Genomic DNA, 17056 nt, shown 5'->3' on the forward strand with positions numbered 1-17056 from the left:
CATAATGTTGCGATCTACCTTTTGCAGTATAAAAAAGTTGAGCTTATGGTTCGGGTAATCTATAATATGCCTTGCTAGGGCATTTGTAGTAATCTGTCTATCAATACTGTATTGATGCTCATATATTCTTTGCTTAAATTTACGTTCTGTTTTGCCAATGTAATAGCCTTCACATTGGTTACAGACAGCCCCATACACAACCCCTTGGGAATCGCAAGTATGTTTACCCCAAATTTGGTAGGTCTTGTTTCTTATAATAACCTTGTTGGTTTCTTTAATATGCTTACATTGGGTGCACCTCCCACATTTAAACATACCAGTTTGGCCTCTCAATACTCTTTTTGGTCTCTCCACTAAATTTTTCAAATTAAGACCTCTTCTATATGTTATAGATGGTGCTGTGCCCAAACTTTTCAACAATCCATTGTCCTGTTGTATAAGAGACCAATTTTTACAAATAATCTCCTTGATGCTACCCGCATCAAGAGAATAAGTTGTTAAGAAACTACTTACTACGTTCAAACCTTTTTCTTTCCTCTCAGAAAAATTATCAGTTCCCACACCTAGCAGGGTTGGGTGGTCTTGTTTATCTTGTATCAAAGGCTGAAAGTAACCTGATAATCTTTTATTACATACCTCCTCCATCACTTGGCCAATTAAGGGTAATGGGTATGCCCTTTTCAAGAACATTGACTTAAGGAGATCACACTCCTCTAGAAAGTCATCAAACTTTGACACCATCCTTGCTGCTCTTACTATCTGCCCCTTAACCACTGCCCTTTTCTGATGGAGGGGGTGAGAGTGTGATTTATATAATTTAATGTAAGACAAACTTTTGGGTTCAGCAGGAAAATAGTTATTTGTGCCTTTAATTTTGAATAGTTGAGTGGCTTTTACTTAATTAATTGATTGCTTGATTAGAAGAGCACAAGGTATAAAAAGTATTCTGGGTTTTATTATGGTTTTATGTATTTTTATGGTCCAAAGAAGTTGGCTTATTTTATGCCAATGAAAGTGCTTACCAATAAAGGAGTTAGTTTCATAAGTCCGCTCATTTCTTTTGGTCTGGTCAAGCCTCAAGACTTTCCTCATTTAGGACACTGCTGGCACTTCTGAGTCCACTCCAGAACCTCTCACTGAAGAGCCACCTCAGAAGTGGATGTGTAGAAGGAGACACCTAGACTCTCCACAAGAGTCATTAACCAAAGACATTGCCTTCAGTGAAGGGGTAGGCTCCCCCATATCACCCCTTGAGGATGTTTCATTTGGAGAGATACTCAAACTTTTGAAACAGAAAGGAGGTTTGTCTTTTGATCCTCCCATCCCAAGAGGAGTCTGTTCCTTGAGGCTTTTGGAACTGGCTCAGCTATGACTTGTGTAGTTCCCCCAGTGGATGAGATGGTAGACCTCATCTCCCACTGAACTTGGAAGGAACTGAATGTCATGGAGCCCTTCCCCAAATGCCCGGACAGGCATCTTATTGCACAAAAAGATAGGTCTCATCAGAGCAAGAGTCATCCTATGGATGGTATAGTAGTTGCAGGAGCCACTAGAAAAGAGCTAGCAGAACAGAGCTCTACTGTCCATCTTCTTAAAAGGGAATCTAGGGCTTTAGACAGATTCAGGAAGTGTGTCTAGACATCAGTGACCTTTGCCTTCAGGTCTCTGGATTATTTGGCACATATTACAGGATTTCAGAGGCAATTGATTATGCAATTTCCAAATACCCTCCCTGGTTCCATGTCTGCGGAAGATAAAAAAACAGTTTCTTCACAACTGGCCATCCTCCAGTCTTTATCCAATACTTCCTCTAGATTGATTTCATATGTTGTAGATGGAGCTGCTAAAGTGACAGGTTCAAGATTAACTATCAGAAGGTATGCCTAAATGCACCTCTGTGACTTTGCAGAGCCCTTCAAGTTTTAATTCATCAATGTCCCTTTTGGTAGATGCACCTTATTTAGCCCAAAGATGAAACAGACTCTCTCCAGAAGTGAGTAAGATAGGAAGACTCTTTCTGCCACTGGAATCCATTTTTCTACCCCTCAGAGAACCTTCTCCAGGAACCAGTGAAGTGATAGAAAATCGTGGTTCAAAAGGTTGCAGGGTACTTTCCAAGACTGTGATGGAGAAAGAGCTTGGGAGCTCTAATGAGATATGTCACCCTCATGGCAGAAGTGGCCTACAACAACAGGGCTTCAGAGCACCTTTCTCAGAGAAGCCCTATCAGTGTCCCTGAATGGTCACCCTACTGCTGCACTCTGGAGGCACTCAGTGAAGGACTATCCCTGCACCCAATAGCCTGGATAGCCATTACCAAAGATTCTTGGGTGCAGAATATTTTATCCAGAGGTTCTTACATACCATTTTCCCTTTTTCCTCAAACTGCAACAGAAGATTTCTCTACATTCCATCGAGTCAGCGGAAAGCTGCAGCTACAGAAATACCAAAGCTGCTAGGCAAAACAGTCATCCAACTGGTCCTACCAGACCAGCAAGGATCCAGAATTTACTTGAGATTATTTTTAGTGCCAGATAAGACCAGGGACCTAAGACAAATTTTTGATCTGAGCAATCTAAATAAGTTCATGAAACACTCAAAGTTATAGATGATTATGGTTTAGTCCATCCTGCCTCTTTTAAGGAAGGATGATTAGATGTGCTTTATAGAGCTCCAAGATGTGTACTGTCATATCAAAATAGGCAGACCTTCCAGGGGATATCCATGCTTCTGACTGGGAGCCAGTCACTGCCAGTTCAGAACACTGCTCTTTGATCTCACCACAGCCTCCACGTTGTTCACCAAATGCATGACAGTAGTTACAGCTCACCTGAGACTGCAAGGATTCCAAGTGTTTCCATACCTGGACAACTGCTTCCTATCTCCTACTCCCAAAGGCACTACTAACTGAAGCCAGGGATAACTTGCTCTATCTCTGTTCCCAGCTGGGCATCACTATAAATTTCTCCAAGTCTCAACTTTATCCGACACAAACTCTGTAGTTCGTAGGAGCCCATCTAGATACCTGGACACAAGCCTGATACATACAAGATTGTAGACTTTAAGGAAATAGGCATTACCCATCCATACTCTTCATTCACCTCCAAACAAATTAGTTCTACAACTATGGCAGCCTCCATAGTTCTGGTCTCCTTGGCATGCTTTCACACTAAAGTATTACAGAGGACTCTAGCAGTACAGTGGTCAATAAGACATCAGCCAATGATGACTCCCATTTGAATCACAAATGTCTGCAGATATCACTCATTGTGGTGGATTGGATTCATACACAGGAAGTTTCTCAGGTCATCCTTTCACTCTTCCCTCTCCCAAGGCCACAGTGACAATGGATGCCTCCCAGCTAGGGTGGGGGGCATTACTTGGAAAGACAGTCCAAAGCACATGGTCTCAGATGGAGCCCAATCTTCACATCAATGTCCTATTAATGAGAGCAGTCCTATTGCCATTGCATACTTTTCAAAATGTCTTCCTTCTAGGAATGATTGCAATTCAGATAGACAATATGCCAGTGGTCTGGTACTACTACAAACAAGGGGGAACTAGATTTTACTCACTTTACAGGGAGGCAATGAGAGTTTAACAATCTGGCTGCTTTCTGCTGGCAATGCTTATTCAGGGGAGATCCAACATGCTAGCAGACAAACTGAGCAGGTCCATCTTACTCCAACATGAGTGGTCTGTCATTCAATCTGTGGCAGAAATTATTTTTTGTCAGTGAGTACAACCATGCTGTGAACTTTTTTACTTCTCTCCTCAGTACCAAGTGAAGCAGGTTATTTGCCCTGATTCCCCTGGAGGGGAAGCCACTGAGAGATTTCACAATTAGCCTGCCAGTCTATTATACACTTTCCCTCAACTCCTCTCATCCCCAAATTCATTCAGAAAGCATTACAATGGAAGTGGAGACTTTTTCTCATTGCCCCAGTATGGCCTCACCAAGTATGGTTCCCCCTTGCTTTGGTCTCAACTAGTTCACCCTCCCTGGGTGCTGGATCCTGTTCAGGATCTTCTGTATCACCCATCTGATCTATCTCACCCAGATGTACAATCTCATAAACTGACTGCATGGTTTATCCACTTCCAGTGATGGCTAGAAATTCCAGGGTTTCTTCCCCCATTATTCACCACATTTTAATATCATCCCATAAAACCTCTACCAGAAAAATATATAAAACTAAATGGAAAATATTTTTTTATCTGGGCCCATCAGAGACATTTAGATCTCCTTTCTGCACCAATTCCAGCTATTCTTGATTTCCTAACCTCCATTTTCAGTGTTGGAGCTAGTTATTCTACTGTCAAGGTACAGTTTGCTGCCATCTCAAATTTTCATACAGGCATAGATCATTCATCTCTAGCTTCCATAAAATTGTGTAAAGCTTTCCTTAAGAGTACCTTGTTGCTTGGCCTCAGATTAAGGACATTATCCCACCCTGAGACCATTTGCTAATTCTTCAGGCCCTTATTCAGCACTCCTTTGAACCTTCAGCAAGGACAGACTTGAAATTACTGTCCTAGAAAGCCCCTTTTCTAGTCACCATTACCTCAACTAGATGAGTATCTGAGTTCCAACCACTCTCTTCACATCCACCTTACCTGATCGTTCATGAAGATAGGGTATCACTTTGGTCTAAGTCTTCCTTTCTACCTAAAGCTGTTTCAGAAGCTAACTTAAATCAGTCAGTTAATGTATTGGTATTCTTTCCTAAATTTTTCAACAAGGGTAAATATATGCTTCATTTATTGGATGCTCATAGACAGCACATATTTCACATCACAGAACTGAACACCTAAGGAAATCAGAACAACTGTTTGTACCTTTCCAAAGCCAAATTAGGCACCACAGTGACAAAAGTGAGTCTAGCCAGATGGCTGACAGATTGCATTACCTGTATTTACAGGAGCAAAGGCCTGCCATTACCCAAACATCCCAAAGCACACCCCACCAGGTCTATGGCTGCATCATCTGCTTTTTGGTCTAAAGCATATCTATACATGACATCTGTGCAGCTGCTACATGGTCCAATGCTCATACCTTTATAGTGCATTACAAATTTGATGCAGCTTTTGATGCTCCCCAGTACTCTGGTATATCCTTCATTCAGGACCACACAAGATCAGTCTAGCTGAGGACCATCAGTTGAGGAACAGGCAAAAAAGACAAAATCAGATATTATAGTTATATAATCACCATACCTTTGTATCTGTATTATCTGTTTTCATCCTTTCTCAACTTCCCACCCTCCTCTGTCCCTTCCTTTTTGTCTGGATCCTGGTATAACCTAAGGGATGTTCCTGATTAGTTTCTGCTATTTGGGTTCCAGAGTTCTCCTTCTCTGATTCTACCCCTGTTTCTCACCTTTCTGTCGTGTTGTTTATTTCAGAGATTATTTTTGGTTGTTTTTCCATTTTAAGTGGTGATTAATTTAATACAGGGCAAACTCAATCTGAGGTGTCTCAGCAGTAGATGGAGGATTATGGATAAGGGGAATAGTTTGAGCTACAGAGCCTAAAGTCTATCTAGTGGCCAAGGGTGGATCCAAGGTTGGATCCAAGACCTATCAGTTGTGGAAGGTGAAAACAGATAACAGAGATGCAGAGTTATGGTGAGTGCATAACTATAATTTAAATGACAACAGCTGTCTTACAACAAACAACATAGTACAGGCAAATGATACACTTTTTGTAAATATGTTAATGATGCTTATTTTGTAAATGTGTTAATGATGGTTATGATGGTAGCTTAACTGTTATATTTTTTTATTTCCTTGTTATCTGTTTACTTGTTGCTTGGTAGAAAAAAGTTTGATAATGTTACATGAAAAAATTATAAACCCCAATATTGGGCTTTAGCCATATGTATTAGCTAGTGTCTGTGGAAGACATTTAAGGCTTACCTGCTGGTGTGAAAATTAAAAAAAATAATGTATGAGGATTGTATAGACTGTAAAAGGAGATGTAATTGTACATTAATAAATGCATTTATTTATTTATTTAATTCAATTTTATAACTGAGTAAGTGGACTGGTCAAAAGACTCTTCTGACAACCTGGGCACCATGGTGCAAGTCACAGAAAAGGAAATTATATGTAGACTAAATAATTCACAGAGTTGTACATACTACAGTAACAAAGTAGAGTCTGTCTGTTATTTACAATTATAAATACAAATGATATTATTATTATTATATACATTATGCATAATTAAGATATACATTCAACCAGTGGTCATTTGTTAGAAGTATACCTTTACAGGAAAGATGTGACTATAGCATGAGCTGAAAGGACAAGCCATTTAACAGAACCAAGAGTATTTAGCGTCCTTAGCCAATTATTTTGGTTTGATTATGAATAATTGAAGAGTCTCTTGCTGCCTCACTTCTGCAAGCAGCTGATTCCAAACAGCTGGGCCTAAGACAGAGATATCTCTTTTTAATGTGGAGTTTTTAAAATGAGGTCTAATGAGGATAATGTTATCTTTTTGGCTGTGTCTAAGTGTTTATAATTGTCTTAAAAATTCTCAGCAAAGTCATAGCTAACAAAATTTGTAGATTTATAACTCTGTTCCCTAGAAAAAAGTACCACTGTCATTTTCTGTTTAAAGCAAAATGGTACCCAATAAAACACCTTGCAGAATTAGTCCATGGTTTCTTCATCTACAAATTTATAAAAGCGGAGACATGTGATCACTTTGCGTGTCATCCTCTAATAAAACCATCCAAATACAGCCTCTTCTCCCAAAACCTCAATACTCCTTCATGTCATACCCAAAAACTTAATACTAGCCAAAACTTTTCTATTCTCGGTTCAAAACTGTGAAAAATCATTATCTCTCCATGTGAAGTTAAGTCCTATAGGACCTTAAGAACATTTCAGACTGCTGCTGCTACATTTATTGTTAACATCTTTATTGAATTATCACTTAAAACATAGGCAAACATACATTTATGTAAAAGAAAACAAACCATATTATCATATTCCCACTTGCAAGCATTATACTTCACATTCCTTACTACTAGACACTCTGACTTCCCTATCCTTTGCCCCTTCCACTATAGCCTGGTTTAAAAGCTATCTGTCAACTAGGCAACAATCTGTCCAATGGCAAAGTGTACTATCCCCCTTACTCCCAGCTACCAGAGGTGTACCACAAAGCTCCATATTAGGCCCACTTCTTTTCCCCATTGTTTGTGTCTTCCGGCTTTTCCCGGTTAGGGGTTGCCACAGCGGAACTCCGGTCCGCTAAAGATTGGCAGTAGATTTTTTTTTTTACGTAGTGGCTTGCCGGGCCTAACGCACAACCTTCAATGAAGGAACGCCCATTCACGCATGTCGCTACACAGAAGACGCTCTAACTGAGAATTGAACAGGCAACGTCTAACTGTGAGGCGACAACGCTACCACAGCACCACCACCGCAGTCCAATAATCTCCATACCACCACACAGCATGCTTCACTTATACAGTACGCTGATGATTCAACTCTTATCTGTTCAGCTCCATCACTTCCCACCCTACAACAACTCACCCAGGAATCCTTTAGCTCTGTGGAAAGTTGGATCACTCAGATCCAACTTATCCTAAACCCTAATAAAACCAAATTACTATTTTCACCCCCAACAAAACTCTTTCCACCCCTCTATCCTTCACTATTTCCTCCAAAAATGGCACTATTATCTCTCCCTCTGACCAAACTCCTAGGCATTGAAATTGATAGCAATCTACACTTTGACGTCCACATTTTACAAGCTATCAAAAAAGTCCATAAAAAAATGGGAACACTATATAGGCACAGGAAATCCCTCTCGAAACAAGCACGGATTACCCTAGCCCAAACTCACCTCTTGTCTGTCCTAATGTATGCTGCTCCAATTCTTACCCAGCTTAGAAAACTTGACCTTGCCAGACTCAAATTATGTTATAATAAAATCGCCATGTTTGCAAACAACTCCACTTTTAGAACCCACCATTGCCAAGCTCTAAGGAAACTGCAATGGCTGGAACTTCCCCAGCTACTAGCCTATCACCAATTAGTCATTGCCTACAATGTGGTAACGCATCCAGAAAAAAACCCTGCACTAGGCCAACTTCTCACCCACTATAATACAAATCATCCTCTCCGATCTTCTGCCAAACACCTCCTCTGTATCTCTAGGGCTAACAATACTGCAGGAAAAGCACTGTTCTCCCACTTCATAGCTAGAACCTTGAATAATCTCCCTCCTGCTCTGATTTCTGCCCCTACCCATTCTCACTTTAAAAACTCACTTAGAACACACTTAAAGAACAAGTGATTATACCCATGTATTACATAAGTCAAAATTATTCCACTTATATACCTCACTTCCTAATATACCTGCTGTAATATATATTACAGTCTAGGTCTTCTCCTACTGCTGACTGAATTTGTATACTTATTCTGTTATTAACCATGTGTAACTATATTTTCCTGTATATATAGGTCTTGTTATGTCTTCTGCTGTATACTATATTTTAACATATTGTTTGAAAATTCTCTGTGTACTGTATTTTAACATATTGTGTAAAATTTTACTTACTATGGAGCTTTTCTCCACGGGACTCCGCTGAAAATGGACCTGTGTCCAGTCGGACCATCCCGGTTAACAAATGTAAAATGAAAAGCACCACCACCTCCAGGCACAAATAAATCTGGTCCAGGCTAGGATAATAACGTTTTATTCTCCTCAAGTGAGACCAAACGAGTGTTCACAAACACGCCACCAAGTAACATAAAACAATAACGCTTAGCATAAAAACGTTTTCGTCTTAAACTTCATCAGTTTTAACATCCATTTTTTAAAAAACACTATCTTATATACTGATCACCACTTTCAAACTGTCCGATCATAGTCATTCCCTTTTAAAAGACAATTAATGTTTAAAGATAAATGTGCTAGTTAAACAATGTTTGTAAATGCATTTAAAACATAAAGTCTGTACATGTCAAACCTTTAAAAACACGTTTAAAATAAGTAAAATAAGGTAGGCTTGCTATGGGTTGAAAACTATAAGATTGTAATCATTAAAACACATTTAAAATAAATAAAATCTTATACTAAACATATATAGTATCTAGCCCATTTTAATCTAGTTCATTGCGCCATCTAGTGACATAAGTTGGTATCACAGGCTTTATCTAAAACTTCTTGTATAAGTTTAAATATACAAATATAAAACTTTTGGAAAAATTCATTAGTTTAATAAAACATGTTGATAAAAATGCATACAAAAATTTTAAAATTTGTAAAAATGGATGTTAAAACTGATGACGTTTAAGACAAAAACGTTTTTATGCTAAGCGTTATTGTTTTATGTTACTTGGTGGCGTGTTTGTGAACACTCGTTTGGTCTCACTTGAGGAGAATAAAACGTTATTATCCTAGCCTGGACCAGATTTATTTGTGCCTGGAGGTGGTGGTGCTTTTCGTTTTACTAGTTTTAATTTTCCACTACTTGCTCAGCTTTGCTTAACAAATGTAAAATAAAATAAAATAAATAACATATATTCTTTTGTGTATTTATCATCACTACAACATTACATAAATTGATTAATTTCTGCCTTCTCTTAAACCTAACTCCTTCACCAGAACATTAGTGTGCATGTATTGTTCCCATAATTTCCATTTTTTCTATGTAATTTGCTCCTACCACTTTTCTAAATTTCCCACTTCCATTTCTTTTGCCTGTGTTACAATATTCGGTACTTCATATACAGTTGGTTTTCACTTTTCTTTCCGTTTTCTAGTAATTACTTTTTGACAGCCACCAGAATTAAATTTAACAAAGCCATACTATGTCAAAGTAATTCAGATCCTGTGTCCCAGTTAACAAATAACGTCCTTAGTTATACCCATTTGCTCACCCAATATATCAGACAGAGTAGTCTGTAGGAAATTTTAAACTCTGCCAACTCATTGCATTCCCAAAACATATGTTCCCAGTTACCTCTTTCTTTCCCATCACACCTCCAACATTTGTCATCGACCTGAGGAAAAATTCCTTGAGATTTGCTTCAGGTATAAAAATACCTATGCAAACACTTCCAAGCAAAAATCCTAAATCAAAAAAAGACAGCCATACGTTCATGAGTAACTAGAAAACAAGTCTTATATTCCACAAAACGTCAGTATGAAGTGCTTTTCGTTAAGCTAGATAGCAAAACTTCTTCAGATAAAAAACCTTGCTTAACTAATGTTTAAATATACATCATGTAACTACTTTGGTCATTAAAACACATTCATTATTCATTAGCAAGTCATTGAATTTAAACATACAGTACATTGTTTTAAAAAAAAGAGAGAGTTATAAAGTCAGAAACTAGAACCAAAACTAAAATAGTCAGAAACTTAAAAAGTGCTTGACATTCCCAACAAAAGATCTTTTTCTCTTTCATTTGTTTTTTTAGATTTATTTGATATTTAAATTCATACTAGAAAATATATATGTATGTAAAAAGGAAGTGTATTTAAAAAGATGTGTTTGTATATATATATATATATATATATATATATATATATATATATATATATGTATGTATATATATATATATATATATATGTGTGTGTGTGTGTGTGTGTGTGTGTGTGTTTATATGAGCTTTTATCTCATTAGGGCTTTCAGTTTTAAAATGCTTGTGATAGAGCAGAACTCATTCAAGCCTGGGTACTGACAGGCATTTAGTTAAAGTTGCCATAACATTTCTGCTCTTTCAATTAGTAAAGGCACTGGTCCACCTCTTATATCTGTCTGGACTTGGTCAATGACTTTGAACTTGAATTTGTGATCTGGAAAGTCGCTGCAATGTTTGGCTAGTGCATTGTCAAGTTTTTTTTCTTTCCTATATTGTAAATATGTTTGTAAACCCTCTCTTTAAACTTATGGTCATTTTTGCCGACATAAAATGCTGGATACAATTGGCATGATGCTAAATAGACTATAGAGTTACAGTTAAACCTTTGGTGCAACCAATAGGTCTTGTCTGTCACATTAAATCTACATCCTGTTTCAATGTGTTTACATTGATTACATACTTTGCACCTCAGCATCCCTGGGTTTCTAGTAGGAATTGGTCTAACTGATTCAAGAATGTTTTTAAGATTCCTACCTTTCTTGAAAGTCACCACAGGGTGGTCACCTAGTTTACTTCCCATATCTTGTTCTGCTGTTAATAACACCCAGTTTTTCTTAACAATGCTTATTAATTCACCTGAGTCATGACAAAAGGTTGTTGTAAAATTCAGGTTATATGATGTGACATGTCTAGTTAGACTTATGCTACTTACTGGGTAGGTATTCCTCAGCTACTTTAAAGTAGATTAAAGTCTACTTTAATCAAGATGTCTAACTCTGTAACTTCCTCTAATATCTGGTTAATGAAACATTGGTAGTGTTTTGTCATTACTCCAAGTAGCTCTAAACCATGTCTATTAAATAACTGAATGAATTCATGTTGAAACTCTGAACCAGGCTGTAAACCCATTGTATATTGCCACGATCGTAGCCCCTTTGAGACTATATTCCCCTTCATGCACTCATTAAAGGAGCATATTTCCAACTGCAATTTACATATTTTAAGTAGTTTAAAATCGAGCACTTTCAAGCTGTCAACAATGTTCTTACCTCCTCCAGCCGGTTGTCCTTGAATAGTGTTAAAATGTTCTGTTGTTAGTCCTGGTTGCTCGCTTAACCAGGTATTCAAGTCAGGGACTCCAATAAGCCCCAAGGAGTTATATGATAATAGAACACTGCTGACTAGCCCCCGAGGTCTGCTTCCATGCACCAGACTGCTGTGGTTCGCGGGCATACTGTTGCTAGCACCAGGTGCTCTAGTTAGAGACGTAGTACCCAAAGTTGTTTGCTGTAGTTGTAGTAGGTCTGTCAAGCACATTCCTACGTCTCTGCATATTTTCCTGGGTCAAGGACTCAACCCATGCTGTTAGGTCCTCCAATTTTTGATTCTTCAAACTAATTAAAACCATTAGGTTACCCGCTTCTTCTTGCAGTTGATCCAGTAGTGAACTTTGTGAAGCATATGAGCTCTCAGCTGCCATACTTCCAAAACTAAATAAACAAACACAAACAACAGTAAAAACAAAAAAAAGAGAGCCATACATTCACAAGTAACTAGAAAACAAGTCTTTTATTCCACAAAACGTCAGTATGAAGAACTTTTCATTAAGCTAGATAGCAAAACTTCTTCAGATAAAAAACCTTTCTTAACTAATGTTTAAATATACATCATGTGACTACTTTGGTCATTAAAACACATTTATTATTCATTAACAAGTTATTGAATTTAAACATACAGTACATTGTTTTAAAAACAAGAGACTTATAAAGTCAGAAACTAAAACCAAAACTAAAAAAGTCAGAAACTTAAAAATTGCTTGACATTCCCAACAAAAGATCTTTTTCTCTTTCATTTGTTTTTTAGATTTATTTGATATTTAAATTCATACTAGAAAATATATATGTGTGTAAAAAGAAAGTGTATTTAAAAAAAAATTGTATATATATATATATATATATATATATATATATATATATATATATGTGTGTGTGTGTGTGTGTGTGTGTATATGAGCTTTTATCTCATTAGGGCTTTCAGTTTTAAAATGCTTGTGATAGAGCAGACCTTATTCAAGCCTGGGTACTGACAGACATTTAGTATAAGTTGCCATAACAGTTCTGCTCTTTCGAGTAGTAAAGGCACTGGTCCACCTCTTATATCTGTCTGGACTTGGTCAATGACTTTAAACTTGAATTTGTAATCTGGAAAGTCACTGCAATGTTTGGGTAGTGCATTGTCAAGCTTTTTATTTCCTATATTGTAAATATGTTCGTAAACCCTCTCTTTAAACTTACGGTCGGTTTTGCTGACATAAAATGTTGGACACGATTGGCATGATGCTAAATAGACTATAGATTTAGAGTTACAGTCAAACCTTTGGTGTAACCAATAGGTCTTGTCTCTCACATTAAATCTACATCCTTTTTCAATGTGTTTATATTGATTACATGCTTCGCACCCCAGCATCCCTGGGTTTCTAGTAGGAATTGGTCTAATTGATTCAAGAATGTTTTTAAGATTCCTACCTTTCTTGAAAGTCACCACAGGGTGTTCACCTAATTTACTTCCCATATCTTGTTCTGCTGTTAATAACACCCAGTTTTTCTTAATAATGCTTATTAATTCACCTGAGTCATGACAAAAGGTTGTTGTAAAACTCAGGTTATATGATGTGACATGTCTAGTTAGACTTATGTTACTTACTGGGTGGGTATTCCTCAGGTACTCTGAAAAACTGTCTGTACCTACCTCAGTAGATCCACTGTGGTGGTGGTGCTCCGGTAGTGTTGTCGCCTCACAGTAAGACGTTGTCCTGTTCAGTTCTCAGCTAGAGCGTCTTCTGTGTGGAGACATGCGTGAATGGGCATACCTTCATTGAAGGTTGTGCTTCAGAGCTGGCAACTCGGCACATAAACATCTACTGCCAATCATTAGCGGACTGGAGTTCTGCTGTGGCGACCCCTAACCGGGAAAAGCCGAAAGACACAATAACAACAACCTACCTCACTAGATCCAGTGCCATCTAAAATTGGTTTATAAATGCCCTGTATATTTAAACATTAGATCTGAAGTAGGATATTCATTTGTCTGCAACCTGTGGGTTATGGATCCGATATCGGATCCGAACCGGCATAGTTTCCAGCTATGGATCCAAGCTCTCAGCTCCTCCCCTCACCCATAATGTCCTGCTCTACCCTCATGACCTCAGATCTTGTTTGCCGCGCTGGTAACTGGATGTGGTTTCTATAGCTCTCAGCTAAGTGGATTTTCTTGTACTAAAATAGAATATTTTTGCTTTCTTTAAACTTTTTTGTGTGAAAGTTGTAGGTTTCCTATTTTTATTGACTGTTTTAGTTTAATTTTATTTACAGTAGTATATTGCACTGGGCCAGGCTTCCACCATCCGCTACACTCAGTTAAGCAAGGTTTTATATCTGAAGAAGTTTTGCTATCTAGCTTAACGAAAAGCACTTCATACTGACGTTTTGTGGAATAAAAGACTTGTTTTCTAGTTACTTGTGAACGTACAGCTCTTTTTTTGTTTTTACAGCCATTTGTGTTTTTTTATTTAGTTTTTCAAATCCTAAATCATCTAGACTTCATTGCATCTTTTTGGAACCATACAGATGTCCTCCCATTGTTTTCTTGTGAATTGCTTATCCAGTCTCTCTACCCAATATTTCAAACCTCCTCTGACTGACTCCTATAGTTAACATGCAGTATTTTGCTTATCCTAGTAATTATCCTTTTTTCACAGCAACTTCTGTTCTAGATTAAATGGAAAAATGCATCAGAGCAGGTCATTCACTTAGGATTCCCCTATCCCTTTCTCTTTGACTTTTCTCAGATACCAATCCCTTTTAGGGAAGGCACTCTCTAGCCTGTAGTCCAAATGTCTTCTTGGCTTCTTCTCATTCTATTAATTTCCCTCTTTAGATATTTGCTCCCAATAACTTGGTTACCTTCCCAGTTTTATCCAGTAAATTCCAGTTGCCTGTCCCCTATTCTCTGTATCCCCTAATTGCAGTCATCCCTACCAGCAAAATCTCCTTTATCCATTCTCATGTTGGGTTAATTCTTAGAATACTTTCTTCTACTTTATGAATATAATATTCTGTGTGGCTGTTGCTATTCTCCTTAATGATCTGCATCCAGAATCCCACCCTCTCCTTATCTCTTGAATTCTCCCTGCTTCAGCATCATCCATTTCCACTTCAAATTATATGTTTCTGCTTTAGTTATGTATATGAGCCTAGCTTTGTATCTCTAAAATATCCCTTCAAATCAGGTAATTATAATCCACCTTGTTCTATTGGAAAGACCAACTCATCCTACTTTACTATTGCCCTTTTCTCCTCCAAGATAAAACCCTACAACTCATTATTAGTTATTGTCTAAAACTTCTCTTCTGGTTGATAAACATATGCTGGTCCCTTCCCCCATATCCTTAGCTGCCATAACAGAATCCTTTTAAACCTATACGTCTAAAGACTTCATTTAGTCATGTCCCCGTAAATACAGATACTGCTGAACCAATTCATGTGTGGGTACATAGTTTACAGCTATAGCCTTTATTTTATCTTCATTAATTTTATATCCCAAAAAGACTTGAAACTGTCTCAGGATAAATAATAAAGCAAATGACAAAGGGAAAACAGGACACTTCTGTCTGGTTCTTCTGTTCAAACACAACTTCTCAGTTTAATTTTTGCCTTCATCCCTTCATATATCCTCCTAATTAGTGTTATCATTGTACCAGGGAATTCATATGCTTCCATTGCCCTCTTCATAAAATCACAGCTGACTTTGCCAAATGCTTTCTCTGCATCAAGACCCATCACCAGCATTGGTAGTTTCTTACACTCTACTTTCCTCTGGATCACCATTGTTCTATTAAAGTTATCAAATGTTTGCCTTCCCCTCTGCAAAACCACATTGATCCATGTCTATAAATTTTATTTATTTTATTTATTGACATTTGTTAACTGGGTTAGTCCAACTGAGCCAGGGGCCCATTTTCAGTGGAGACCCAACGAGAAAAGATCCAGAAGTATTACATATTTTTACAATAAAAAAATCGAATCAAAAATAAAAATAAGAATAAGAGTAAAAAAATTAAAACCACCATGAAACATAATAAGAAAATCAACAGTTAGAGAGTATCTGTATACAGAGTAGTTTAAATAACAATTGACAGGTCTAGAGAATATCACACATGAAGTACATACAAACAGATAAACCATTCAATCAAAACAAGATTTTTCTTTTTTTTTAACTAAAGATATTTATGAATATATATATATATATATATATATATATATATATATATATATCTTATGGAAGTGAGGAGAAAGGGAGGTATAAAGGTATATGAGGCTAGTACAAGGAAGTAAAGAGTAGAATAGAGAAAAAGAGTTAAAGTTGAGAAGAGAAGAGGCTAGATCAAGTGGGGGTTAGACAAGGGCAGGACCATGTACATACCTCTCAACCATACCGAGAATCTCATTTTTACTGGTTTTGAGGTTCAAAATGGGGTGCCACAATTTCTGAGTGGCAGCCCTTAATTTCCAAATTTCTCTGCTTGTTTTTTTAATTTTTCTTCTGGCTGACGTCATTGCATGCAGACGCATGCACGATGACATCAGCTCTGTGAACAACCTGTCAGAATTGACTGAGGGCTCCACTGTACATAGTGAGCAATTTCAAATACAAGAATTAGCAGTTCTTTTCTTGACCATAAGCATGGATGCACTATACTCGAGCCAAACAGTTCACTGAAAGACAGGTAAGAGAGCATGTGTGTGTGTGTGTGTGTGTGTGTGTGTGTGTGTGTGTGTGTGTGTGTATACGCACGCATGTGTGAAATGCCCCAGTTAAATATACCTGGTAGCTAGAGTTACACAGGCTCAAACCCTGAACCTTGGTTACTAGTAGCAAGAGCCTGGATTCCCTACCCACCACCACTTGCGAAAACTGTCCAGATTGTTGCCTCATATTTTTGTTCTGTTCCTCATAAAAGCTTATTCACTAAATAATGACAGGCATTTGAATTTCAGAATTCATATTCTTCAGAAAAATACATGGCAACACAAAACCTTTTAATGTTAAGTTGTCCCATCTCGCCTTCGTTCTTGCTGACTAACCCTTATCCCAGAATGCCCATCGGCAGCTACCCAGATCTCATTTGCCACTTCAGCTGTGAGGTTGCTTCGTTACTGGCTCAGGCTTAGTATAGTTTTTTTCTATTATTATAATTGTTGTTTATTCTTCAAAATTTATCAAGTTTTTGTCTAGATATAGTACTTTGTCCCTTATCGCCTTTCTGTCTGTTGTAGCTTTGTTGGCCATCACTCCATACTCACAGGGCTTTCTGTTCCCCTGAACTCATTTAAATTAGAGAGTCACCCCCCCCCCCTTAGGACAGCCATTTAAATTAGAGGTTCTCT

General features: G+C 37.6%; 1 protein-coding gene across 1 annotated transcript in view; it reads left to right on the forward strand.

Annotated features, from left to right (window-relative positions):
- Nucleotides 1–17056, forward strand: part of RYR3 (ryanodine receptor 3) — a 3250282-nt gene that overhangs the window by 2520509 nt on the left and 712717 nt on the right. The gene's annotated exons all lie outside the window — the stretch shown is intronic.

This window comes from Protopterus annectens, chromosome 6.part0 (genome assembly GCF_019279795.1).
Source record: "Protopterus annectens isolate FY-2018-M chromosome 6.part0, PAN1.0, whole genome shotgun sequence".
Lineage (NCBI taxonomy): Eukaryota > Metazoa > Chordata > Ceratodontiformes > Protopteridae > Protopterus > Protopterus annectens.